The 26642-nt window shown below is 39.9% G+C and overlaps 1 long non-coding RNA gene across 1 annotated transcript in view; it reads right to left on the bottom strand.

The window, feature by feature from the left end:
- LOC114032856 overlaps positions 1-26642 on the bottom strand; it is a 223488-nt gene that overhangs the window by 5384 nt on the left and 191462 nt on the right. Inside the window, exon 2 of the long non-coding RNA XR_003567877.1 lies at positions 13432-13479. This is a non-coding gene — a long non-coding RNA (uncharacterized LOC114032856). The remainder of the gene's footprint in view (positions 1-13431; positions 13480-26642) is intronic.

The following is a 26642-nucleotide window of genomic DNA, read 5'->3' as shown; positions in this document are numbered from 1 at the left end:
TAGCAGAGATTCTCTATATTGTACAGCAAGATGCTGCACTAGCTGATTTCTAAGGTCCCTCCCAGATTTGAGATTCTAAGTTTGGGAGACTGGCTGGGAGATTTTCAGATGGGAACAGGCCAAGAAATGCAGGCTTATATTTGCAAAAAGGCATGCTGTCAGTTCTGGGGAATGGAGAAAGGATTCTATAATAATGTATCAATGGATTATGTAGAACCTTCTGTCACCTGGTAGGGAGAGGGAGGGAAAGAAAGCAGGAGAGGGTCAGCCAAAGCAGGGAGGATGGAGATTGAATGCTAAACTCTGGGAACAAACTAGGACATCTTGGTTGGAATATAGGTTGCATGAGGTGGAGTGATGTGAAATAAGTCTGGAGAGACTGGGCCAGATTGGAAAAGGGCTTTAAAAACAAGGCCAGGAAATTTGAACTTTACCTACTAAATATTTTTGAGAAGGTGAGGGAATATTATCAGATTTAGGATCATAGTTTTAGAGATGGAAGGGGAATCTTGGAGGCTATCCATTCCAACCCCCTCATTTTACAGATTAGGAAATAAAGGGATGAACTATAAAGCGATATGAAGTATTAAGTGATATGCCCAGAGTCACACAGCTAGTAAGTTTAACAAGCTTGATTTGAATCCTGATTCCATGACCAGCATTCCACCCATTGCCCCACCCAGATGCATAAGCTTTAAGAAGATTATTTTGGCAGCTGAGTAGAGGATAGATTAAATACCCAAAAAGACTGAGATCCTGAATCATCAAAAATTAAATGATGCTAACTAAAGTAGATGACTCAGACTGTAGTGTTCTTGAGGACAGGAACCTTGTGTCAGTCATCATCATCATCATCATCAAAATTGCTAGCATTTATATAATGCCTACTATGTGCCAGGCACTTTGCTAAGCATTTTACAAATACTATCTCATTTGATTCTCACAACAATTCAGGGACATAGGTGATGCTATTATTATCCCCATTTTAAAGATGAAGTAACTGAGACAGAGGTTAGGTGACTTGCCCAAGTTCACACAGCTAATAAGTGTCTGAGGCTAGATTTGGACTCAGATTTTCCTGACTCCAGGACCAGTACTTTATCCACTGTACCACATTATCTCTGTTTCCTTTCTTTGTGGCATAAAAGCAATATCATTTCTTGAAGGAAAAAAAAGGCACTTTTTACCCCCGGCAAATACCACAGCGCCCTGCACAGACAAGGTGGGTATACTTTGTTTTTGAATGAGGTTTTTGAATGAATGCTGAACAAGGGTTGAAGTCTTAACAGAGTATTTACATTATCTACCCCATCAGTTAGGCCTACATTTCCATTAATCAGAACATATTCCCCCAAAGCATCAGTTATTAGAGGTTTTCCCATCTGCAGGCAGTATTTCTGTTGCAAAAAAGAGCATTATATTATTTTCAAAGAATAGCATCACTCAACAGCCTGGAAAAAAAACACATAGCATAGTGGCATGTCATCTTGAGTGACAAAGAAGGATGAAATAGAGGCAGGGGGATGGTGGGAGGGAAGAGAGCTGCAGACTCTTCTAAGTAAGTGGATATGCTCTGTCTGACTCTTCCCACCAATGTTGCTAAGTTCTAAATGGATAGAGTGGAAACAGCTCTTAATTTGGAGTCAGATGGCCTGGTTTTGAGTCCTGCTCCACTCCTGTGTGTCCCTATGGCAATTCATTTCACCCTGTTTGCCTCAGTTTCCTCATCTGTAAAATGAGCTGGAGAAGGAAATGGCAAACCACTCCAGTATCTCTGCCAAGGAAACTCCAAATGGGATCATGAAGAGTTGGACACGACTGAACAACCATTCCCGACTACCTTCAGCACCACCTCATGTGGACAGTTGCCATAGCTTCTTCCTAGTCTCTCCCCTCTCCACACAGGTGCAGCCTTAAATACAAATCTGATCATGTTGCCCTCTGCTCAAGACAGTTGTTCCTCATTGCCTCTATGTTAAAATATATATTCCCTTATTTGTCATTTAAAACCCTTCACAATCTGTCTCCAGACTCCCTTTCCAGGCCAATTACAAGTACTCCCACCCCTTCCTTCAGTCAAGCTGGTCTACTTTCTATCCCTCGCACATAACTTTGCATCTCCTACCTTCATGTCATTGCATAAGCTGGCTTCTAGGCCTGGAATGCTCTCCCTCCTCATCTCTGCCTCTTAGCATGCCCAGCTTCCTTCAACTCTCAGTTCAAGATCCAAGGACATGAGTCCTTTACTAATCAAAGCCCGTTTAGAGTGATTTACTATCTCTGTGACCCTGGGCAAATCACTTCACTTCTCTGATGTCTGCTTACAGGCAAAAAGAGGGGATTATACTGGATGGGCTCTGAGGTCCTCTCAAGCTAGAGATACATGATTCCATTGATCTTGTGACCGGATAGCGCCTCTTGTCATCCTCCACGTTACCTTGCATTTACTTTTTATATATTTTGTCTCTGCTTACATGCATACATGTTATGTCCCTGGATATAATGCAAGTTCCTGGTGGGCAGCGACTGTTTTAACTTTTATCTCTTTCCCTAGAACAGTGCCTGGAACATAGGAAGTGAATGAATGAATGAATGAATAAATGAATAAAACACTTATTAACTACTCACTATGTGCAAAGCACAGTTTTAAGTGCTGGGATACAAGTAGAAAAGGACGGTCTCTACTCTTAAGGAACTCACATTCTAAGAGAGAGACAACCCAACTGCAGGTCAGATGGGAACTGTCCCATGGTCCTGAGGTGCAGCAGCAAAGCAGATAGTAATGATGCCTCTTCTTTAATGTCATTATTCCCAGGGTTCTTGGATTCAGGGTTGTGAGGTGCCCCATCAGGGTCTGAGGCAGATGGTGGTCAAGGTTGTGGTGGTAGTTTGACATGCCTGGCCCATGATGCCTCTTGATCTTTCCCTGCTGCTTCAGTCTAGGCTGGCTTACTTGCCCTGTTTGTGGAGGTTGGTTGGCAGTTAGTGGGGATGACAGGTCTCTTTTCCATAGGAACATCTTCCCCGGATGATGGCTGTAAGGGCTGGGTTAGAAACAGGAATGGTAGTTCTAGGCTTGGGGTGGGGGAATACTGCCATTCTCAGGGCTCCTTTGTCAACCTGCCTTTTAGTGGCAGTTGGCTGCCAGTTGTTGCTGGTGGTGATGAGGAAGGTAGGCCCCTTCTCCACAATTATTTCTTCCATCAGTGATGGCTATGGGGGCTGGAAGCAGGTCTGATGGTTGGTGGGACACTGCTATTCCCAAGGCTCTTAGATTCAGGGTCATGGAGTGTCCCTATCAGGTCTAAAGGGAGATGATGGTCGAGGTAGTAGAGGTGATTTGACTTGCCCGGCATATATTTTGCTGAGGACACTGAAGTGCTCAGCAAATGTTTGATGGTTGATTGACTGTTTGATTAGCCCAACCACTTAACCTTTGTGAGCTTCAGATGAAAAACCTTCCATAAAATGAAGAGAATGGGCTAGGTGATCTTAATAGTCCCTCTCAGCTCCAAACCCTCTAATGCTATAGTAGAGAAGGGAGCTGACAATCTGGCAATAGTCTCCGTGACATTTTAGTCATCTGTAAGGTGTTAGTGCAGCATATGGCTTAGCTCAAGGTTTAGTGGAGATCATCTTGGAGGGAAGGTTTTTATACCTTTGCCCACACAGGAAGCCCAAGTATTCAATTCAATTCAATAAATGCCTACTATATTCAAGGCATTCTATTTGGCGCAGGGTATATCAATATAAACAATGACACAGTTGCTGCCCTCCAGGAGATTACGTTCTAACCACAGGGACATGGCATACATATAGAAAAAAATAGATGGTGAAATCACACCCACTGATTATAATGCACATATATAGTAGATAGGACTAGGGCTGGCAAATTGAAAACTATAGCCCTAAGATACCAGCAGGTGGGTGTGCTTTACATTCAATTGACTGGCACTTATAAGCGAATTTTAACTGCCTTTTGACCCCCAAAAAGGTTTTTCTCCATTAAAGTCCTCCTCTGATACCTCTTTTTGATGAGGAAAAGCCTGGGTACTCAAATACTATCCCAACATGGCAAAGGGTCTGGAAGATGCCCATGAACTGGAGACACTTTGAATCTAGGCTAAGTGACAGAATATATGGCTGTCATCCCAAAACCAGTCCATCTAAAACCGCCTTTTTTTTTTTTGAGGAATGGTGATAGGTAGCTTAGAGAAATTCATGGAGCCTATCTACGGAGAAATTAAGTTTTTTACTTGTGAGGAAATACAAGGAGAATAAGAATAGAGGACTAGAAAGAGCCCTAGATTTGGTTTCACAATCCCTGGATTCCAATCCCTTATTCAAGTCACTTCCTTTCTCTGAGCCTCAATTTCCTCACCTGTAAAATGACAGGTTTATACAAAAAAGATCTAAGGCCTCTTCCTATTGGAAAACCTATAGATTCATGGATCTTTGAGAGATTTGAAGAAAGGAACTGCCATAACTGATCTTTTATCTTGAAGTATTAAAAGTGATAAATGGTATTTATATAATCACTTTAAAGTTTTCAAAACACTTTAAACTCATTTTTTCCTTTAAGCCTCACCAAATCACTGTGAGGTAGTGGTTATGGACACTATTATCACCAGCTCACAGATGAGGAAACTGAGGCTCAGTGAGGGAAAACCACTTGCTGATGTTCACAGAGCTAGTTAAGTTTCAGGAGTGAGATTTTAACCTGACTCTACATCCCACATTCTCTCCAATAGGTGTAACTGACATTCCCCAAATTACCACGGTTTGCCAAATATATCTTCCTTGAAGGATGAAGATGACGGATAATAACTTGGATGCTCAGCACTGAGACTTAGGTTGGTCCCCAAATGATTATGCAAAGCTGTAGGCAGTGAGCCAGCTGGATGGACAACGGGCTCATTCATCATGAGATGTAACGAGGCCATTATTCGGCTACGGTATCAGTACCATCCTCCAGCCCTGACAAAATGCTGGTTGATTCTGAAGGGTCCTGCACAAGCAAAGCATTTTTAAAAAAAAAAGCTATTATTAAATGAGATGGATAACAGGAAGGGCAAAGGGCTCTAGTGCAGTCAGATGGAAGAGAACTAAATTATTTATAGATATCCCACTCATTAATGACACCAGTATTGGTAGTTGCTCAGGCTGAGATGGAGATCTTCAGTCCACCAGACAGAGGATAAACCCCCTGTGTGTATGTGTCAATACTTATCCTCACCTTTGAGCAATCCTCAGACTTTGACAGCAGCAACTCAGAAGTCTTCTGTCAACTAAGCTAGTGTGGTAGAATACTGACCTAGGAGGGAGGAAATCTGGGTTTAAATTCTGTCTCTGACAGTTCTCAGCTATGTGATCGTGAGGCAAGTCACTGCCTCTCTGTAAGTTACAGTTTCTGCATCTGTAAAATTGGTCTGATAACATGCACATTGCCTATGTCATGTAATCATAATTTGTAAACTTTAAAGAGTTATAAGAAAAGATTTTATACATAAATTATTGTTATGTTGCTTGATGATCTGAAGACCTATTCTTTGACATTTTATTTTTGAGAAAGCAGAGAGATCTATTTTGAGAAGAGGAAATATATGACCCAATTATCCTTTAGAATAAGCTTATTTTAGAGGTAGCTAACTGGTGAAATAGAATAGAGAGCTAGTCTTGGACTCAAGACGACCTAAATTTGAATACTGAATACTTTCAGCCTCAGTTTTTCCATCTCTAAAATATGAATAATACTAGCCCCTCACTTGCAGGGTTGTTGTGAGGGTCAAATGACATAATGTATGTCAAGAATTTTGAAAACCTTATAACACTCTATAAAATCTAGCTCTTCTATTGTTAGTGGCATCATTTTCTTGTTGGGGGATTCCATTCCTAGTGTATCTTCCTCCCCAATCCATCACTCCATTGTGATAGACACCTAATTACTTGCACACAAAAATACATAGGGTTATAGATCAAGAGCTGGAAGAGTCTTCACCAAGTCAGAAGTGGAATTTAAACTCAGGTCCTCCAGTTCTTGACTTATTTCCTTGTTTTACAGTACTATCTGATCATGCTTACGTATACACACACACACACATACACACACACACACACGCACACACACACACACCAACCACACTCAACTTTTAACAGCTTTTCAGAAAAAGAGGCAAAAGATTACTCAACTGCTCATAAAGAAACCTGGAATAGTTGGTTACAGCACCCCATATGAGAAAACCACTTGTTCTTATAAGTCCCAGTGGTTGATTATGGTGAGACAATCTGACAGAATCAGTAAAGCTGGTGACAAGAAGTAGCAGCTGCTATGAGGCTGAAGGAAACTCTTAGGTCTTAAAACTATTCCCAAAACCTGGATAACCATCTGTCAAGAAAGATGATGATGATGATGGAGGTGATGATGATGGTAATGATGATGATGATGATGATTATGGTGGTGGTGATGATGATGATGGTGATGATGATGATGATGGTGATGATGGTGATGGTGATGGTATAGTGATGGTAATGATGATAAAAATAACTTATACTGCAAAGTCCTTTACATACAGAATCATACAGAATTCATAGATGTGCATCAAATGTGTGCCAGCATAGCCTTGGGCAAGCATTACCATTGACCTTTCCTTTTTCTGTCAGAAGTTCTATGATTTATGACCCAAGACAAGTTCTTGGGGACTATACAATTTCCATCTCTATGTCTTTTAGGGCTAGTGTGAAGATCATATAGGATGAGCTCTGGAAAGGGAGTCAAGAGATTTGACTTCAAGTATTAACTGACCAGCTAGGTGACCTTAGGTGAGTCACTTCCCTTGCCTGGGCCTTCATCCTCTCATCTGTAAAACAAGGGTGCTGGGTGATATCTTTAAGGTCTCATTCAGCTTTAGCTTCCCACCCCTCCTCCAAGTTCCCAAGACATTTCCTGTCTAGCTCTCATTCAGTACTTAGCACTGATTACCTTGTGACAGCTTTTGTCCTACAATTACATTGCTACTTATCTCTTATACCATAATAGACCCCAACCCAAAAGCTTTTCCAGTGTGTTCTGTCTCCTTTCTCCCTGAGGGTAGCTGCCAGGCTGCCTGCTTCTTTCTAAGCTCTGTGCCAATGGCGATTTGCCCAGAGTAATCACTCATAGAATATTTCAAATCTCTGAGGTGGAGGATACCCCTTGAGGGTCACCAATCCCATGCTCCTACCTGAGAGGCTGAATGTCCTTCACTGTAGACCTTAGAAGTGGGCATTCAGTCTCTACTGAGGCTCTGAAAAGGAGTAAATCCCCATCTTAGAAGATGTTGTTATAATGCAATTTACAATGTAAAATAGAGACTCTCAGGCAACTTGAGGAAAGGAAACTGTCCCTTGTGCCAGTAGGTTAACAAATGTAGCTTTAGTCTTATGGCCTGAGACCTAGAATAGGATGCATGTGAAGGAGGGGGATGAGGGCAGGGGACTTGCGACCTTCCCCTCAGTTCTTATTCCTAAAGGTTTTGTATTAGAGGAACTTTGAGATGTCCTCCAACTTAGAAATTCTAAGAATCTAGGATTTCATAACATGGACAGGACAGTCAGGGTTCTATATAATCTGAGGACAAATAAATCCTCTTGAAAAGATTGCACAATCAGTAAAATGTCCATGAACCAACACCCCACCACTAATAATACCTGCTCCAGATACCAGTGATTTATTGGCAGAGGAGTTCACTGTATCACAAAGGCACTATGAAGGCATTTTGCAAGCAAAGCTCTTGAGTCTGACCAAATAAAAGTAAGAGAAAAGTCTTTAGCTATTTATTTCTCAAGCTGTTAATTTTCTCTTCGTGGTAACTTGATGACTCCAAGGGAAGACTTCCATGTTATCATCATCATAATAACTTCCATTTTGAGATCTCTCCAAGAATTTCAGAATGCTAACCTGACAAAAACCCATGGGGAGGGGGATGCAAATATCATTATCCCCATTGTAAACATGAGGATATTGAGGCTCAGGGATTTGCTTCAGGGTTACACAGCTAGAATGCATGGTCTTTTCTTTCCCTTTAACACAGTGCCTAATTTTTATTTCTCCTTTTTGAATGTCACTGGCAGACTCAGATTTCAATTCCTATCAGTTATTAAGGAAAAAAATAGTCAAGTTTGGTGCACCCATTTCCATCCTGGAGCTAGGAGTAGAAATCCAGCAGAAATCCAGAAATGAAATGGAACACATCCAAGAGGCCTGTACATTCCCAGTTAAAAACACATACACACATGAGCGTGCACGCGCACACACACACACACACACATACACACACACACACACACAGAGAAGAAGAAACGGGAGAAAAATTCAGCTTTCTGTCCACCAACCTTTCACATGAAACAAATGAATTTGCTGCCTTTGGGTTGAACTCACAAGGGGTCAATTATTCTACCATGATGAAAATCACGTGTTGTTTCATTGTCTTGCATAAGATTAAGCTCCATATGATGAAACAAGTAATTGGTCAATGAGGTCTTAAAGGAAGACAATGAGAAATTAATTTTTTCACTGTCATCTAAGACCTTCCACTGCTCCATTCCCACTCAAGATTAGGCAGGCAATTCTCCTATAGGTAAAGGCTGAGGAAGCAATGTTGGACCCACAGTCAGAAAGAAGTGAATGTGAATCTTACTGCAGATATATACTAACTATGTGAACCTTGGCAAGTCATTTAACTTCTTTCTGACTCAGTTTCCACATATATAAAATGGTTATGATAACAATACCTATCTCCCAGGGTTGTTGTGACGATCAAATAAGATAACATAGGGAAAGTGTTTTGTAAACCTTAGAGTATCGTATATAGAAATGCTAGCTATTATCATAATGGGGCAGTTAGGTGGCACTGTGGATAGAGCGCTGGACCTGGAGTCAGGAAGTCTCATCTTACTGAGATTAAATCTGGCCTCAGACACTTATTAGTTGTGTGACCCTGGGCAAGCACCTTAACCCTGTTTGCCTCAGTTTTCTCATCTGTAAAATGAGCTGGAGAAGGAAATGGAAAACTACTCCACTATCTTTGCAAGGAAAACCCAAAAGGTGACTGGTCACAAAGAGTTGGATGTGACTAAAACAAGTGAACAACATTATTATGATGAAATATAGTTTAATGTTCTAGCTTACTGTAAGGAAACTGATGAGAAATGACCATTGAATTTCCTGAATAATTTCTCATATCATAAGAGGAAATGAATTATGCTCTATGAGTTGGCCATTGGGAAAAAGAAAGCAGTTAGAGTGGTAAAGCCAATCTTTTACAAGTACTTCTGTTCAGATTAATTTTATTAGCATAACATTGAGGCCAGGTACATTTCTAAATTTCCTCATCACCAATTGAGACACTCTTCTTCCATCCTTCCTCCTCTTTTTTTCTTTCCCTCCCTTCCTTCATTTATTAAGCACCTACTGGATGTAAAACTTTTACTAAATCCTCTCCTCCATCCTTATTACATGCCCCATTGTGGTTATGGAGGTGACCTTGGATTTCAGGGGCTGTGTCAATTGGTTTGAAATATTCTACCAAGCTGGGGATCACAAATAAGGTCATTGGATGTCTTTCTTTTAAGGATTATACTGTTTAAACACAAAATGGCTCATCAAGAAAGAGCTGGCCACTAGGAAACAAAATTTTTTATGCCACAGCAACTGCAATCCTCAGTAGTCTAAGTTGTATAGACATAGAGGAAATATATCATGGATGTTTGAAAAATGCTATGCCTAGCAATATGGAAGGCCCTGAGGCAGAAAGGACTGATAATCCCCCTAGGGGGTAGGAACTAGGTGACTCTTGGAGGCTACACTGAAAACTTGGACTGCTACATTGTCAATATTCAATCTACCCCACCCTCCTTCTGTCTTGATTTTCCCATCTGTGAAATGAGGATAATAGAAATCTAGAATCATGTGATTCTTTAGAGTTTGAAAGTACCTAAGAGAGCATCTTTTCTGCCCCTATACCACTTACCCACCACTGAAGAATTCCACAGAGCAAAATATCAAAACTGTGAGCGGAAGAGGAAACTGAGGCTAAGAGGCAAAGTTCCTTGTCCAGGGTCATATGGCTAATAAGTGTTGGAGGCAGGATATGAACTCAGGTTTCTCTGATTCCAAGTCTAGGACTCCATCCACCATGCTATCTAGCTGCCTTATATAAGCATTTAGCTGTGACTTGTTTACATGTATATTCTTGTAATGTGGACTGATAACTTTGTTGCTTAAATCACTCACAACAATTGTCTTCCCTCCCTGAAAGATAATAGCCCTGGGAACCTAACCTCCCCAGGAGCCCCAAAGGATGGCATGCCATTTACTGTAAGAATTAGCTTTCACCAGAGGTACGCCTCCATCAGTGTCAAACATTTTGAAGAGCTGATCCTGAATGTTGAGAATTTAAGAAGCTCACGTGAACACCTCACCCCGCCCCCCCTACACAAACACACACACACACACACACACACACACACACACACAGAGTCTCCATCCGGACCCTTGGAGCTCTCACTGACCCTTACAGAAAGCAACCAGCCAAGTATTAGTTTCCTCAGAATTTCATTCAAACAAAGATCCTTCCTCATGTTACCTGCTGGGATAATGCAAGAAACAGGATTGTCTGGTTTGGGGACCACCTGAAACTAGAGTTTGTGACTCTTGAAAGGGTTTGAGGCCAAGGCAGGAGATCAGATCAAGGCCCTGAGAACTGTTGAGAGGAACCGAGAAAGGGACAGAGGGAGACCAGCGGAGGAGCCTTTCAAGACCAGGATGAATAGTGGCAGCTTTCATCTACTAACAATGAGAAGGGCAAGGAAGAACTCTTGGAATACAAGCTAAGATGAAAGGGTGGGGGCCTGCCATTGCACCTGCATAGTTCAATGATGTTGATTAAAGCTCTTTTGAGTCCATATGGAGAATTATGCCCTTAAATACCATTTTCTTCGCTCCTATATATGAAGGACCTCACAGGGACTAGTATACACATGTTTGTACGTGGACACACAAACCAAAGTTTTGGCCTGAATACAGGCCACACTTTCCCCTCCAGGTCTGTATGGTATATATGTGATCTTAGTACACAATGAATGAAAATGAAATTGATGAAAATGAAGAGACCAGTGATGATAAAAAAAATGGAAATTGGTTTGACCTGAAAGAAATTTTAAAAATAACTATAATAAAAATGCAACGAATTTAAAATCAAAAGATCTGGGTTCAAATTCTGACTCTGATATTCTCATGTGTCACCTTGGTGACTTCATTTCTAAAAATGAGAGATTAGACCAGATGATCTCTAAGGTACCTCCCAGTTTTAGGTTTTATAATCCTCTGAGTATATTTTAAATGATAATTTTGTATAGTCACCTTTTTCAGTGAGCTTATATATATATTTATTTATCTCCCCCCCCAAAAAAGAAACCTCATTTTAGATATAGTCAGTCTATATTCAAGAACCATCTTTATCTTGGTTAACACAGTATATGCTACTGTACTACATGTATATGTATATGTATAAATATATATACACATAAATGGCATATATACTATACACATAGAATATATAATATATAGGTTCCATATTATATAATTATTAATATACAATATCAACTATCATATAGTATACTATATAATTATTGATGTGTATAGGTTAATATGTGATTATTAATACAATGCATGTGGATATATAATGTATTATACAATAATATATAAAATGCATTATGCAATTATCAATATCAATTACAGATTATTAATACTAATTAATAATATATAAACAAATTATGCAATATTAATATCAATATGTAATTATTAATCTATACCACCAAATGTATAATGTTTTAAGTATTAATGCATAGAGAATACACTATGTAATTATTAATATATAATATTATCTAACACATAGTAATATGCTATATAATTAATCTGTAAAATATATAATTATTATCATGTAATATTATCTGCAGTATATTGATATGCTATATAATTATTAATCTATAAAACTGTATTACATACTTATTAATATATTATCTAATATGTAATAATATTTTAAAGATGTATATATGTATACACACATACACATACAGAACAGTTAATGAGTGTGGGTGTCTGGTGAGTAATGGAACAAGAAGTATAGGATGTAATAGAGTGCTTGACTTGGAGTCAGGGAAACACACATTCTAATCCTTCCTCACATGTTTACTAACTGTATGACTCTGTGGAAGATACCCTGGGCCTTTGTTTCCTCTTCTGTAAAATCAGGGGACTGGATCTGATGCCTCTAAGATTCTTTCAATCTCTTTTTTTTTTTTGACTAGGCAATGGGGTTAAGTGACTTTCCCAGGGTCTCACAGCTAGTAAGTGTTATGTGTCTGAGGCCGCATTTGAACTCAGGTCCTCCTACATCCAGGGCCAGTGCTCTATCCAAGTAGCTGCCCCAATCCTTTCCATCTCTCAACCTATGAGTGGCACTGGGTTTTGAGTCAGACAGCTTGAGTTTAAACCAGGCTTTTTATAATAACTACCTGTGTGATGATGGGCAAGTTATTTAGTCTTTCTTGGCCTCAGTTTCCTCATTTACATAGTAAGGGTGTTGGACTAGATAATATCCATTGTCCTTCATTGTCCTTTCCAATCCTTTCATTGTCCTTTCCAATTCTCTCTCTCTCTCTCTCTCTCTCTCTCTCTCTCTCTCTCTCTCTCTCTATATATATATATATATATATATATACATATGTATATTTGTGTGTGTATCATCATTGAACTTCAGAATTGAAGGAGACCTTAGATCATCTTGTTCATGTTAAACCCATAGCTACATTGGAATTCACTCTATGACATTTCTATCAAGTGACCCTCTCTCTTCTACTTAAGACTTCCAGAAAATGGGAATTTGCTACTTACTGAGATCATGCTTTGTAAGTTTTTCATTATATCAAGACAAAATATGTTTTTATGAAACATCTACCCATTGCTCCTAGTTCTGACCTCTGAGGCCAAGCAGGGTAAATCTAAACCTTTTTCTATAGGATTGCCTTCCAAATGGTAAAAGACAATGACTTCATACTAAGTCCCATTGCATTGAATCCCATTGCATCTAAGTCCCAGAGCATTGAATTACCAACCAGGAGATTGGGGTTCCATTTCCCTTGCTGCTACTGACTCATGTGACTCTGGGCAAGTGACTCCTCTGAACCTTGGTTTCTTTATCTATGAAACAGACATAGTAGTACTTACATGAGGAAATTGCTTTGTAAAGTTTAAGACCCCATAGGAGGTGAAAAACAAAAAAAGGACAAGCAGTTTACTCTATTTCATAAACCTAATGGCAGCCACTTAGAAAAATTCAGAAATAGGAGACATTGGACCACTACAGGTTTTGTCTGAGAGAAAAATGGACTCACTGTTTGTTGAACAGATCACTTCTCCAATCCAATGGTCAGTTTTGCCATCTGAGAAAAGAAAGATAACCACACTTAGTTCTTGAGATTCTCAGAATGAAGTACAACAGAGAAATAACAAAAAAACAGTGGATAAGCAAAGTATTGTTCCTAGTGCTGGGGTAGATACAAAGTTGATATTGGGCATGATACCTGCCCTCAGGGAGCATACTGTCTAAATATCCAATATAACATCCAAAACCATAAAAAAACCCAATATAATTAGTGAATCTTGGTCTTTAGCACACAAAATCACATAATTTCACTTCATTTGAATAGGAATCTTCTCTTCAATTGTCCTGGAAAATGATCATTCTGCTTCAATGAAAGGATCCATTGATCACAAAGCCATTACTTCTAGAAGCAGTCCATTCATCTTTTGGAGAACTCTGATTATTAGGAAGTCTTTTTTCCTCCTTATTTCAAGCCTAAATCTGATTCTTGGCAACCTTCATCCATTGGTTCTGGCCCTGCTCTCAAGGGCCAAGAAGAACAAAGCTAATCCCTCTTCCACAAAACACCCTTCTGATATTTGAAGACAGCTATCATACCCATTCAAAGTTTTGTCTTCTGCAGCCTAAAGACCCCCAATTCTTTTAACCATTATATAGCATGGTCTTTTTTCTCCACCCTGCCTCCTCCGCCATGTTGGTTGCCTTCTGTTCTATATGTTCTAGTTTATTAGCAGCCTTCCTAAAATATGGCACCCTGAATTTAGCACTTAATATGTTGTGTATTCTATACACATAGAATATGTAACACAATATATAGGTTACATATTATATAGATATCAGACAGCAACAGTACTACAGATGTGCTTTGACCAGGGAAAACAGTGGAACTCCCTATCCTAGATACCATGTCTCTCCTAGTGGAGCCTAAGTTCATGTCAGTATTCATAGCGGCTGTGTTCCACTCGAGTCAGATGCCAATGTGATTTGTCTAAGGAAGAGCTATCAAATATCCAGCTTGAGTGCCAGATTAAAATGTAATTGGGAAATGTTTAACAACTAAATAAAAATACAATACAATACAATACAGATAATGCTAATTTGTGATTTTATAAGTTAATGTATGGCCCCAGGGATCTATTTCTGTTTGACTCTGACATTACTAGAAAGCATAGGTATATCCAAATACTCAGGTCCAGGGGCTCCCTATTACCTACAGAATCATATGATAAAGTTCTCTGGGAGTTCAGTCTGTACAACCTGCCCCTCTTTCTATTTTTCTATAATTATTTTTATAATAATTAATTAATTAATTGATTAATAATAAAATTATTTTTATAATTTATTGCCCTCCCTGCACTCTACAATCCAGCCCTACTGGACCACTTGCTGTTCTTTACACATCGTATTACATAACCCGACTCTGGGCCTTTTCCTAGCTGCACAGCAGTGCCTGGAATGCTCTTTCTTTTCATTTCTTCCTCTTAGTATCCCTGGCTTCCCTCAGGCCTCAGCTCCACTGCCCACCTTCTTCAGAAAGATTTTCCTCCAAATCCTTTGTATGTTTCGCACTCAGAGTCCATTCAAGCTATTCTTTATATATCCTGGATGCACTCAGTCATTTTCATGTTTGTCTTCCCCACTAGAATGTAAGCTCCTTGAGGTCGGGTACTGTTTTTGACTTTCTCTGTATCTCCAGAGCTTAGCCTAGCACATAATAAGCACTTAGTAAATACTTGTTGTCTGACTGATTGACTGACTCATCCCAAGTTACTAATACACTAAAATTCTTGGTTCTTTTTTATTTTTTTAACATAACATGTTTAGCTATGTAATTCCTACCCATAAATATTAAGGCATATCTATCAATTCAACCAATGTGCGGGGAAGAGGAGGGAGGCAATGAGAAGAAAATCATATCAAGCACTAAGAGATCCTTTCTTATAATTTTGTTCTAATTGTACTAAGCTTCCATTTTCTGTCATTTGGTTTTCAATTAATTGCTATGAATTTTTTATAGTGATATTACAAACTAGATGAAATTCCTACAGAAATAGCTCATGTTTTCTGTTTAAAGGCTCCTGTGTATAGCCTAAACCTGAGGCCATATACCACTTCAAAAAGGCCCCACTGCTTTCCTCCTTTCCTCCTCCCTTTCTCTGACAATGTAGGGTGGCTCTGAATGAAGTAAATGAATTGGTATAGTAGTTAGCTGGCAAGGTGTTTTAGCTATTATCAACCATCTGTTTTAACAGGTTTGCTTAGGGGCCTAGATTTTTTGTTAAAATCACGGGGCGTATAGTATTTTTACAAGTTCGTTCATTCATTCATTCATTCATTCACTCACAGGATCATAGGATTTTGAGATGGCAGACATCACCAGATTTACTTCAACCCTTTCATTTTATGGTTCTAATTTAACCCTTTCTCTAAAGCCTAACTGATCCCCCCCCTTCTCTCCCCTCACCTTAAGAAAGTATCTTTCCTTACCCAACCTTCACAAAACACTTTGCTTATACTTACACAGTTATCCTGTTTTATTTTCTATTAGAGTATATTTCACATTCTCTTCCACTTCTCCCTTCCCAGGTTGTGAGCTCAAGGAGATCAGAGAGTATGACTTCATTTGCCCACCTAATACTCATCATAGTGTATTGTGCATAGTAGGCATTTACTACATATTTATCAGATTGTATTGGAAAAAAACTCTTTAAGAGAAATCTTAAGTCAGGTTCTGAAGATAAAGAGAGGTAGTTAGCTAGAAAGGGGCAAGTTGGTTATTAAATATTGACAGAAGGACAGATGCATTGGCTCAGAGCAAGGGAGAATAATAATTTAGATATGAGGAAGTCAGAGAAGCATAGGAGGAATTGTACAGACTGGTGCAGAACATTACAAAGGCTATCAGTTATGGCTTGATTTTCTTTAACTGCTTCTCTTTGTTACAAGGGAGAATTTGTGAGGTTGGAGAAGAGGATATAGTGGGAAATATCTGGAGTGTAAAAAGTAAAAGACTTCAATAAAACAAGCATACCTATGGTGCTTTACAATTTATAAAAGTATCTCCTAAGAGTAACCTTGCATTTTCACCCCCTTTCACAGATGAAAAAACAGGCTTAGAGAGGCAAACACACTTGCCCAGAATCACATGGCATCTAAGAGCTACTTGCCTAGAAATTAGGGAGGATAGCCTGTTAGTGGTGGGAGCTATCTCTCAGTCACAGTGGTCACCTCTGATGCTATGATGCTTCTGCCTCTGTCCTTATACACATGTTTTTTTCCCCTCCACGCTCATGCAACAATCAGAAGAGAGATGGGAACAGCTAATGCTGGAGGAGTAAAGCCCAAATCCCCTCCTTACTGAAGACACATTAAACAAACCAAATAGCCAGTGTTCCAATAATTAAAAGTTGACTGTCGATTTAGTGTTTCTGCCAAGATACTCCTACCTTTATTAACTCTATCAAATCTTTTTTTTTCATTTTGTTTTATTTTGCTTTACTAAATCTCTTTCAAGCCAGGGGGAATCTAGCACAGGTCTTAGAGATGGAAAACATTTAAAATCATCTGGTTCAAGCCCCTTATTTTACCAAGGATGTAATGGAGGACCAGAAAGTAGAACAAAGTCACAGGTAGAAAATGACAGACCTTGTGTTTAAAAAAAAAAAACACTGATTTATTCATTCATTCATTTCACAAGTTTTATAAAGCAATGACAATGTGTGAGACCCTGAGCTGGGTTCTAGGGACATAATGGGAAGAAACATGGCTCCTACCCTCCAGGAGATGATGTTTTTGTGGTCTATGTCCTTTTTTTTTTTTTGCTTCCTGGGATGATAGATTAGTTAGACTCATAAATTTGCTCAGTGAGACTTGGTCAGTGGTTGTAAATGTGTCCTTCTAAGATTGAAAAAGACTTATGTCAGCGAGGAAGATCTCATCAGGAAAAACAGCTATTTTGTTGATACTCTCAGTAACTGTATCCCAAATCCTATGAGGACCTTGAAATCTCTACTATGGCCTTTGGTTTTGCCACTCCCATTTCAGGCCTTTGGATTTTGGCATTCATGAGAAATGCTGGCTGCTAAACCAGCCTGGCATCCGGTTTACATTCATTTGGCTCTGGAGCTGAACCCCATCCCTCCATCTTGTAGGAGGAGGGGGATTTTACCTAGCTCTCTCTCCCCCCCACCTAATAATTGGCATCTGTCATCTCTCCTTTGGGGATATGATATTTTGAACTTCTAGACTGTAAGCTCTTTGAGGGCAGGGCCTAGGCCTTAATATAATCTTAGTACCTCTTACAGGTCCTAGCGCAGTGCTCTGGACACAGAAGGCATTTCATAAATATTTGTAGAATGAATGAATGTGAAATTGGGGATCTTCCTATTAATACATGCTAAGTCTCCTGCACTCTCTGCCAGATGTCTCAGCAGCTAACATTTTTCTCCTGAGACCAGTATTCAGTAGTTTCTAGCATCATCAGAATTGGTTCTGAATTTTTTCCCTCAGGCTGGCCTCCTGTTGCCTATGAAGGTCCCTAGCAGATGCTCACTTTTCTTTCCTTTTTTATATTCCATGGATAAAGTATAGATGAATGGAAAGATATAGACGGATGAATGGATGGACAGATGAATGGAGAAAGAGAGAGAGAGAGGGAGAGAGAGAGACAGAGAGACAGAGAGACAGAGAGAGAGAGAGAGAGAATAAATCTAGATCTTTGGCTTTGTAGATAATGGGAAATACCTTAGTAGGAAACTCCCTCTACCAATATGGATTAACAACAGCCTTGTCACCTAGTCTTGGAATTGCCTAGGGCACTGAGAAGTTAGGTGATTTGTCCAGTCACCTCAACAGGATATGTTAGACTTAACCTCAATCTTTCTGACTTCAAGGTGAGCTCTCTAACTTTCTAACCACAATCCTAACTCGCCTTTCTATATGTATGTGCATATGTGTATGAATACACTTGTTTGGACTCCATCATGGTATGGCATAAAGAGTAAAGGATCGGGTGTTTAGTTCTAGCTCTATAATAACAAACTATTCATGTGACTTTGAGCAAACTATATTACTTCTGTGGACAGTGGACCTTAGTCCCATCCTCTGTAAAATGAGGTAATCAGATGACCCTTCCAGATCTAACATTCTAGGTTGTAAGATCTGTCATACTTTGAAAATGTTATGGTCAGGGCACCTAGTTGGCATGGTGGATAAAGCACCCACCCTGGAGTCAGGAGAGCCTGAGTTCAGATCCAGATTCAGACATGTACTAGTTGTGTGGCCTTGGGCAAGTCACTTAACCCAACTGCCTCAAAAAAAAAAAAAAAAGAAAATGTTATGGTATGAATTCTGACATTCTTGATCTAAGATCTTATATTCTTCCATTTGAGATTAGAGTATCAGTCAAGAAGTAGGGATCCAAAAACCAGAGTTCCGAACTCTGTAAATGTAACCATTATTAAGCCAAGTTGAAAGTGAAAGCCCCAACAGTTACCTAGCCCTCTGTCAACTCAGGTGACCTTAATCTCTGAACCCTTTGTTAAAGCCTCTCCTCCCAGCAGGTGGGTAACTTGCCAACCACAAGACACTCTACATTAAGTTTATTTCATGGCAAGAAGTGTCTCTCTGTGTTTCATGACAGAGGTAACTGTGATTTTTATTGTTTGTTTAACAACACAGAACCTCCCATAAAGAGCTGGACTCACTGACTGATATGGTCACTCCTGTGTCATGAATCCTATCAGGAGAGGACGTTGGAAGAGCACTGAATCAGGGGTCAGAAGGCCTGGGTGCACATCCTAATTCCACCACTTACTGAGGAGAGGCCCTTGGGCAAATCCCTTTCCTCTCTGAGTCTCAGGTTTTTTTCCTGTAAAATTAGGATAATAACATTCACTACTTTGCAAGCTCTTGCCAAAAAAAGTGCTTTATCAGCTGTACAATGTTACATAAAAGGGAGCAATTTTTACCTCAGGGAAGGGATTTCTCCTTTTTCCCCTGGTCTGTGAAGGACCAGCCATACTGATGAAATCATGAGTTAGAGGAAGATTAAAATAACCACGATGTTAAAAGGGTCACTGGATTTTAATCCAGGGACCTGGGTTCAAATACCACTTCTGCCAAGTATTACCCATGTGTGTTTTGGCAAATCACAACGGGCCTCAGTCTTTGCAACTGGAAAGTGAGGGGGTTAGATGAGATGACTTTTAAGGCATCTTCTAACTAAATTCTAGATCTTATACAATTAGGATATGACTTCATGCTTATGTAATCCTGGAAGGTTTACACAGCAATTTCTACACAATAGCTCTTTGAGTTAGGTGGTACTGATGGTGATGATACTACTACTACTCTTACTTCTGCTACAACTACTACTACTATTACTACTACTACTACTACTACTACTACTACTACTACTACTACTACTACAGCCAGCTAGCATTTATATAGCTCTTTAAAGGTTTGCAAAGTACTCTACACATGTTATCTCAGTTGATCTTTTATAATGACCCTGTCAGGTAGATGTTCTTATTATTTCCATTTTACAGGTGAAGAAACTGAGGCTTAAGTGATTTGACCAGGATCATATACCTAGCAAGTGTCAAGGCTAGGATTAAAATAAAATAAAGTTCTCCCATCAATTAGTCTAGTGTTCTTTGCCTTTCTCATAAGAAAACACTTTTCTTCCTCAGACTTGAGACCGCATCTCATTTCATCTCATCTCTTCTTTTCTCTCCTCTCTCTCTCTCTTCTCTTTTCCCCTCTTTTCTCTCTCTCTTCCCTCTCCTCTTCTTTCCTTCTCTTCTCTCCCTCCCCCTCTTCTCTCTCTTTTCTCTTTCTTCTCTCTTCTCTCTCTCCTCTCCTCTTCTCTTTCTTCTCTCTCCTCTCTTTTTCTTCTCTTTTTTCCCTTCCACCTTTCTCTCTCTCTCTCTGTCTCTCTCTCTGTCTCTCTCTCAAAACTCCTTCCAATCTAAACAGCCAGGCTCAGGAGAATGACACCAATTCCATTCAAGGGGTTGCTATTCATGGCCTGCCAGACACCCCACAGTACACTGGCGGCCGATGTGTTCATTTACAAAATAGGCCATGCCTTTTTGCCATTTCCCAGCCTGTGTTTGAAGAGGTTCCTCTCCTCACTTGAGAGCCAGTACATGAGCCAGATTTGTTTCTTTAGGACCCAGTCAGACAGAGGCTGGCCTCCAAACTGAAGAAGCAGTGCCAGGCACTGTCCTCTGAGAACCTCTCTGTCCTTGTGCCCCTGCAAAGCAGATTCCAAGACAAGTAAGCCTCTTGACCTGAATCAGTAATGGACCTTTCTGACTGCTCTCTACAAAGCCCCCTTCAGAGCATCTAATGATGGTACAGGAGAAAAGCCCTTGATTACAGGGTCAGCAGACTTTGGTTTCAGGCTCAGATCTGCCACATACTCCCTATATGACTCTGGGAAGATCACTTAATCATTCCTCTCTGGCCCTTCGCTTCCTCAAACCTGTGAAAAGGGGACAAAAATCATACAACACACATGACTGGAGTTCTTTAAGGCTTATTAAACATTTTCCTCAAAACAACTCTGTGGGGCAGGTGATGTAGGTATTATTATTTCATTTTAGAGAAGAGGAAACTGGAGCCCAAGGAGGTCGTGTGACTTGCCTATGAACACAGCTAGCAAGTAGTAGAGTAAGGATTTGAAGCAAGATACAAGTCTAGTGTCTCTCTCCTAGATTGTAGCACCTACTACAACCTCACAGGGCTGTTGAGAAGTATATACTGAAGGGGCAGCTAGGTGGTGCAGTGGATAGAGCAGTGGCCCTGAAGTCTGGAGGACCTGAGTTCAAATCTGGCCTCAGATCAAACACTTGACACTTACTAGCTGTTCCACCCTGGGCAAGTCACTTATCTCCAATTGCCTAAAAATAATAAAAAAAAAGAAGTATATACTGAGTGTGGAAAGTGTTTGCAAACCATAGTATACACACATGTCAGCTTACTGTTCTGGTCATTATTATCCACAAATTAGGCCTAATCTTAGGTATTATACCCTTTAAATAATCATAGAATTTTGGAGTTGGAAGGATCCACAGAAGTTCTAAAAGCCTGATATAGTAGAAAAAACAATGAGTCAAGAAGAATTTAATGAGTACCTGAGGGCCAGGAACTGTGCTAAATGCTGGGGGATATAAAGAAAGGTCAAAACACAGTCTTTGCCCTCAAGGAGCTCACAGTCTAATGGAGAAGACGTGAATAGCCATGTACATACACCATATATACAGTACAAAAGGAAGGTAATCTAAGGGAAGGCACTGTGGATTTGGGGAGGAGGGTGCTGGGAAAGCTCTCTTGCTTAAGATGGTATATGAAACGAGTCTAAAAGAAGCCAGGCAAAGCCAGGATGTGAAAGCGAGGAGAGAAAATATTCTAGCCAAGGGGGATAGCCAACAAAAAGTCATGGAGCCAGGAGATAGAGTGGATGTGTGAGGAATAGCAAAAAGGCCAGTGTTGCTGGTAGAGGGGCCTTCAGTGTAAGAAGACCAGAAGGTTGGTTATTTTTTTTTGTCTGTGTTTTCTTTCACAGAATAACTTACATGGAAATGTGCTTTGCATGACTGCACATGTATAAACTATGTCAAATTGCTTGCCTTTTCAATGTGGGGAGAGAATTTGGAATTCAAAATTTGAAAAAAAATATTAAAATTGTTTTTACATGTAATTGGGAAGAATAAAATATTAAATAAGATTTTTAAAAAATAACTAAAAAGTAAGACCAGAATGGTAGATTGTAAAAGGCTCTAAAACAGGAGCTTATATTTGATTCTAGATGCAACAGGAAGCCATCAGTGTTTATTGGGGGAGGGGGTATCAATATCAGACTTGGGCTTTAGGAAGAATATTGGACCTGTAGTCAGGAGATCTGGGTTTGAATTCTGACCATGGACAGATCCACTTTACCTTTCTGAGCTTCAGTTGCCTCAGCTATCAAATGATGAAAGATTTAGTCAAGATGATCTTTAATCAATGAACAAGCATTTATTAAAGTACCTTCTATATATAAGACACAGTTCTAGGCACTGGAGATAAAAAAGACAAAAATGAGACAATTCCTGCCTTTAAGAAACTTACATTGTACTGAGTGTAATGTCGCTTACAACTCTAAACCCTACAATTAATGTAAAGGCGATGATGGTTATGATATTCCAGAAATCAGTTTCCTCTCTTTCACTTAATTAAGGTGGGAAATTCAGGGGCAAGGTCTAGATTTTCATGTGTTCCAAATTCCCTACGGGACTCCATTGCAAGTTTTCTTAACATCACCCTTGACTTGCCAAAGAACACAAAAGAAATTCAGGATTGGAACCAAGTTGGAGTGGGAGCAGGTTGGAGGGGAGTAATTTAGAATTTTCAGTTCAAAGGAAACTATGGTTCCCTTCTTGACTCTGAGAACTGGGTCAGACTGTCCTTGGTGAAAGGAGGGCAGAGGCAGAAGGAACAAAACAGAGAAGTTGGAGTGGCTTTATGGTGCCACATGTCTGAGCTTTGGAAGGTAGGAGCCATCTGTGGAATTGTAGGAGACCATTGTCCTGTGGAAGGGCAAGGCTGGAGTAAATTGGTCCCTTCTGACCCCCTCCTGGCTGCACCTGTAGGCTGCTCCAAAGCTCGCGTTCCCTTAAACTGCAATATGGAAGTGGGTCTGAGGCACGTGAATGTCAATCAATCAGCAGGGAGAAGAGGGAATTGGTTCTGAAACTTCTCCAACTCCATGGCAGGGGCAAATGCCAGGCTGTTGACACCATTGGTCCATTCTAATGACTCACTGACCAGGTGAGCAGGAGACTGGGATGCTGAGGGAGTCAGACTCCATGCTCTTGGAAACTCAAGTGCAGGGAACATGAAACCTCCTCCTGAATAACATTTGGCTTGGGCATAAACTACCAGATCAAGGAAAATTCAATACTCAGTAGTTGCTTTAGTGAAGACGTTAGTATGTACAGTAAGAACTCTACACTGCTCTTAAAATGAGAATAATTAAATAGACTAATGTGCTTGTGTTCCTTTATTTAAGTGGCAGGACACAGGCTCATTATTGGTAACATGCTGCTTAAAAAATAATTAAGCATTGGGAACATTTCCCCCACCCCCACTCCCACCCCAATAGTAGGGAAATCTGACTGCTGCAGTGCATGGTGGGCACGTTCCCTATGGCAACCCAGTTTCCCAGAAAGGAAACACCTGCCTAGAAAAATGGGCAAAGCAACATTGTGTTGTTGGGAAGCTGCCTGGTTTTATTAATAAACTCATATCGTGTACATGGCACACTGAGGTAAACAGAGACTTTTCCAGAGTGTAGAAAGCTGGCAATGCTAGCAGATGAACAAAATAACCTTCTAAATATAAATTCCAAGATAAACAGTGACATATATGCCTCTGTGTACTGATTCATGGGGGCAATACACAACTGAATGACAGAATGGTATAGGGGGTCAAAGTTGGAAGAGTCTGGAATTAAAGAGATGGTGGGAACTAAGAACATACACATTGGAAATGCAAGGAAGTTTCATATATAAAGTGTTATGATAGAATATAAAATGCTAGAGTTAGAAAGAATTCTTAGAATATAGATCGTATGAACTGGGAGGGACTTAATAACATAGAACATTGACTGAAAGACCTAGAAGGGCCCTTAGGATATGGATGATAAGACCTGGAAGGACCCTTAGAATAGAGAATATCAGAGATGGGCTAGAACTCAGAACATGGAAAGTCAAAGGCAAAAGGATCTTAGAATATAGAATGGCGGAGATGGGTGGGACCATAAGACAGAATTTGACAACACAGAATGTCAGAATTTAAAGGAATCTTCATATGTAGAATATTGTGACACAAAACACAAAGTGTTGAAATTGAAAGGGGCTTTGGAATATGGACAGAAAGAGCAGTAAGGGATCTTAGAACACAGAATATAGACTGAAAGCCAGGTCCTAACGACATTGAATATTAGAAGATACAATGATAGAGAACAGAGAATGTCAGAGCTGGAAGTGACCTTTATTTAACCTCTAGTGAGTTTCATCCCCACATTTCACAGATGGAGAAACTGAGACCCAGGGAGGCTAAGTCACTTTCCACAAGATCAGACAACTAGCTACTTGTTCTAACTTGTTGGATGACCTTGACAAAAATATCTTACTTTCTTGTGGCTTCACTTTCTTCATTTGAAAATGATTACAATTCATGGCTGTGACAGAAGGCTTAAATGTCAGTCTGTATTGTGAAGAAGTGACTGAAGGATTATCTATTTGCTCAACAAACAGCATGGTACAGAGGACAGAGGACAGGCCTTGAGTCTACAGCAGTTGAGTTCATAGCCTGTATTAGCTCTGTGACTGACTGTAGGCAAACCACTTAGGTCGCTGTGTGTTGTATGATTTGTCCTTTGTTCTTGACGACGACCATGACATCAGGAAGATGATGACATGACTTGTAATTGAATTAGATTTGAGTGATGGAGGGCTGTGCAAAGTCACCAGCCTCACTTTCTCCCCCAGAGCCAACTAGGTCTAGTGGTGAGATGCAGATCAGGAGGACTGGAGATGGCCCAGGATGCAGTAGGAGACCTTGACCTTTTGAAGCTAATGTCTCAGGCAACTATATTAAATTATAGATAAAGGGTTGATACTTGTTAGTAGAGGCAGTTTTCACACCTGGAATATCTCATCCTGATGATGTCATAGGTCCAAACCCAAAAGGATATCTGTGAGTATGGAAAAGATTAGTCTGCTCTTCCTAATGGTGTAATCATTGTGGGTCATGGGATCATAGGAAGGAAACACATTTATTAAGTGCCTATTATGTGTCTGGCACTCTGTCAAGGATTTATATAATAAAAATAATATGAATATTATCTTATTTGATCTTCACAACAGCCCTAACAGGGTGGTACTATTGGTACTGGAGATTGGTAGAAGGTAGGTACTGTTATTATTGCCATTTTACAGGTGAGGAAACTGAGGCAAACAGAGCTTATATGACTTGCCCAGGTTCACATAACAAGTAATTGTTTGAAGCTGGATATGAACTCAGGTCTTCCTCACTTGAGGCCTGTGAGCTCTATCCCCTGCAATACCTAGCTGCCTCATTAGATCAAAGATTTATAGCTGGAAAGGACCTTAGAGGTACAGACTCAAAAAGAAAAGAAAAAGCAATGCCATTTCCTTCTCATGATTATGAACTAAATAGATTTCTAAGTCAAAGATGAAATGACCCAAGATCCACTGGCAGAGGGAGAGATGAGATCAGTTAACAGCAACAGCCTGCCCAAACACGAGTGGAGGAAATGGCATGTTTTCTTCTCTAATTCCTTCTTATGTCTTCGATTGGAAGTGATGTTCGGGCTTTCCATGTTTCCTAAATCCTTCCTGAGCACAGAATCACAAGCTTGCTTTCCCATTGGTCAGATAGGATTTCCCATCCTTTACACTCTCTCGGGTTTCATGTACTTCCCATGTGCTCTTCTGGATTATAGCTTTAGTTGTCCTTTTCATCTCCCCATCCAGACTGTCAACTCATCACGGGGCTCTCTGGGGACCAGTTCTTGTCTATATGCCTCTTTGTCCTCAATGTGCTCTTCACGGAGTAGGCGTTTAGTAAGCATTTATGGGATGGGGCTGAATACCACAATGGGAAGCACACATGATTTGGAGTCAAAAGACAGGAGTTTGAGACCCAGGCTTGCTGCGTACTGACCGTACTGAGCAACCTCTCCTAACTCCAGTTACCTAGTCTGTACAATGGGGATAATAATACTTGAGCTACTTTTCAGCAATACAAGGATCTAAGACAATTCCAAAAGACTCATGATGGAAAATGCTATCCACATCCAGAGAAAGAACTATGGAGTCTGAATGCAGATCGAAGCATACTATTATTTCTCTCTTTTTTTTCCATGTTTTTTTCCTTTTGTTTTGTTTCTTCTTTCACAACATGACTAATATGGAAATTTTTTTAACATGATTGCTCATGTATAACCTATATTAGATTGCTTGACATCTTGGGGAGGGGGGAGAGGAGAGGGAGGAAGAAAAATGTGGAACTCAAAATCATAAAAAAAAAGAATATTGAAAACTATCTTTATATGTAATTGGAAAAAATAAAATACTAGTTATATTAAAAAATACTACTTAAGCTACCTACTTCACAGGATTGTTGAGAAGTTAAGTATATTAAGTG

This window comes from Vombatus ursinus, unplaced genomic scaffold (assembly GCF_900497805.2).
Source record: "Vombatus ursinus unplaced genomic scaffold, bare-nosed wombat genome assembly UNPS02005659.1, whole genome shotgun sequence".
NCBI classification, from domain to species: domain Eukaryota; kingdom Metazoa; phylum Chordata; class Mammalia; order Diprotodontia; family Vombatidae; genus Vombatus; species Vombatus ursinus.
This window is presented reverse-complemented; position numbering and strand designations above follow the sequence as displayed.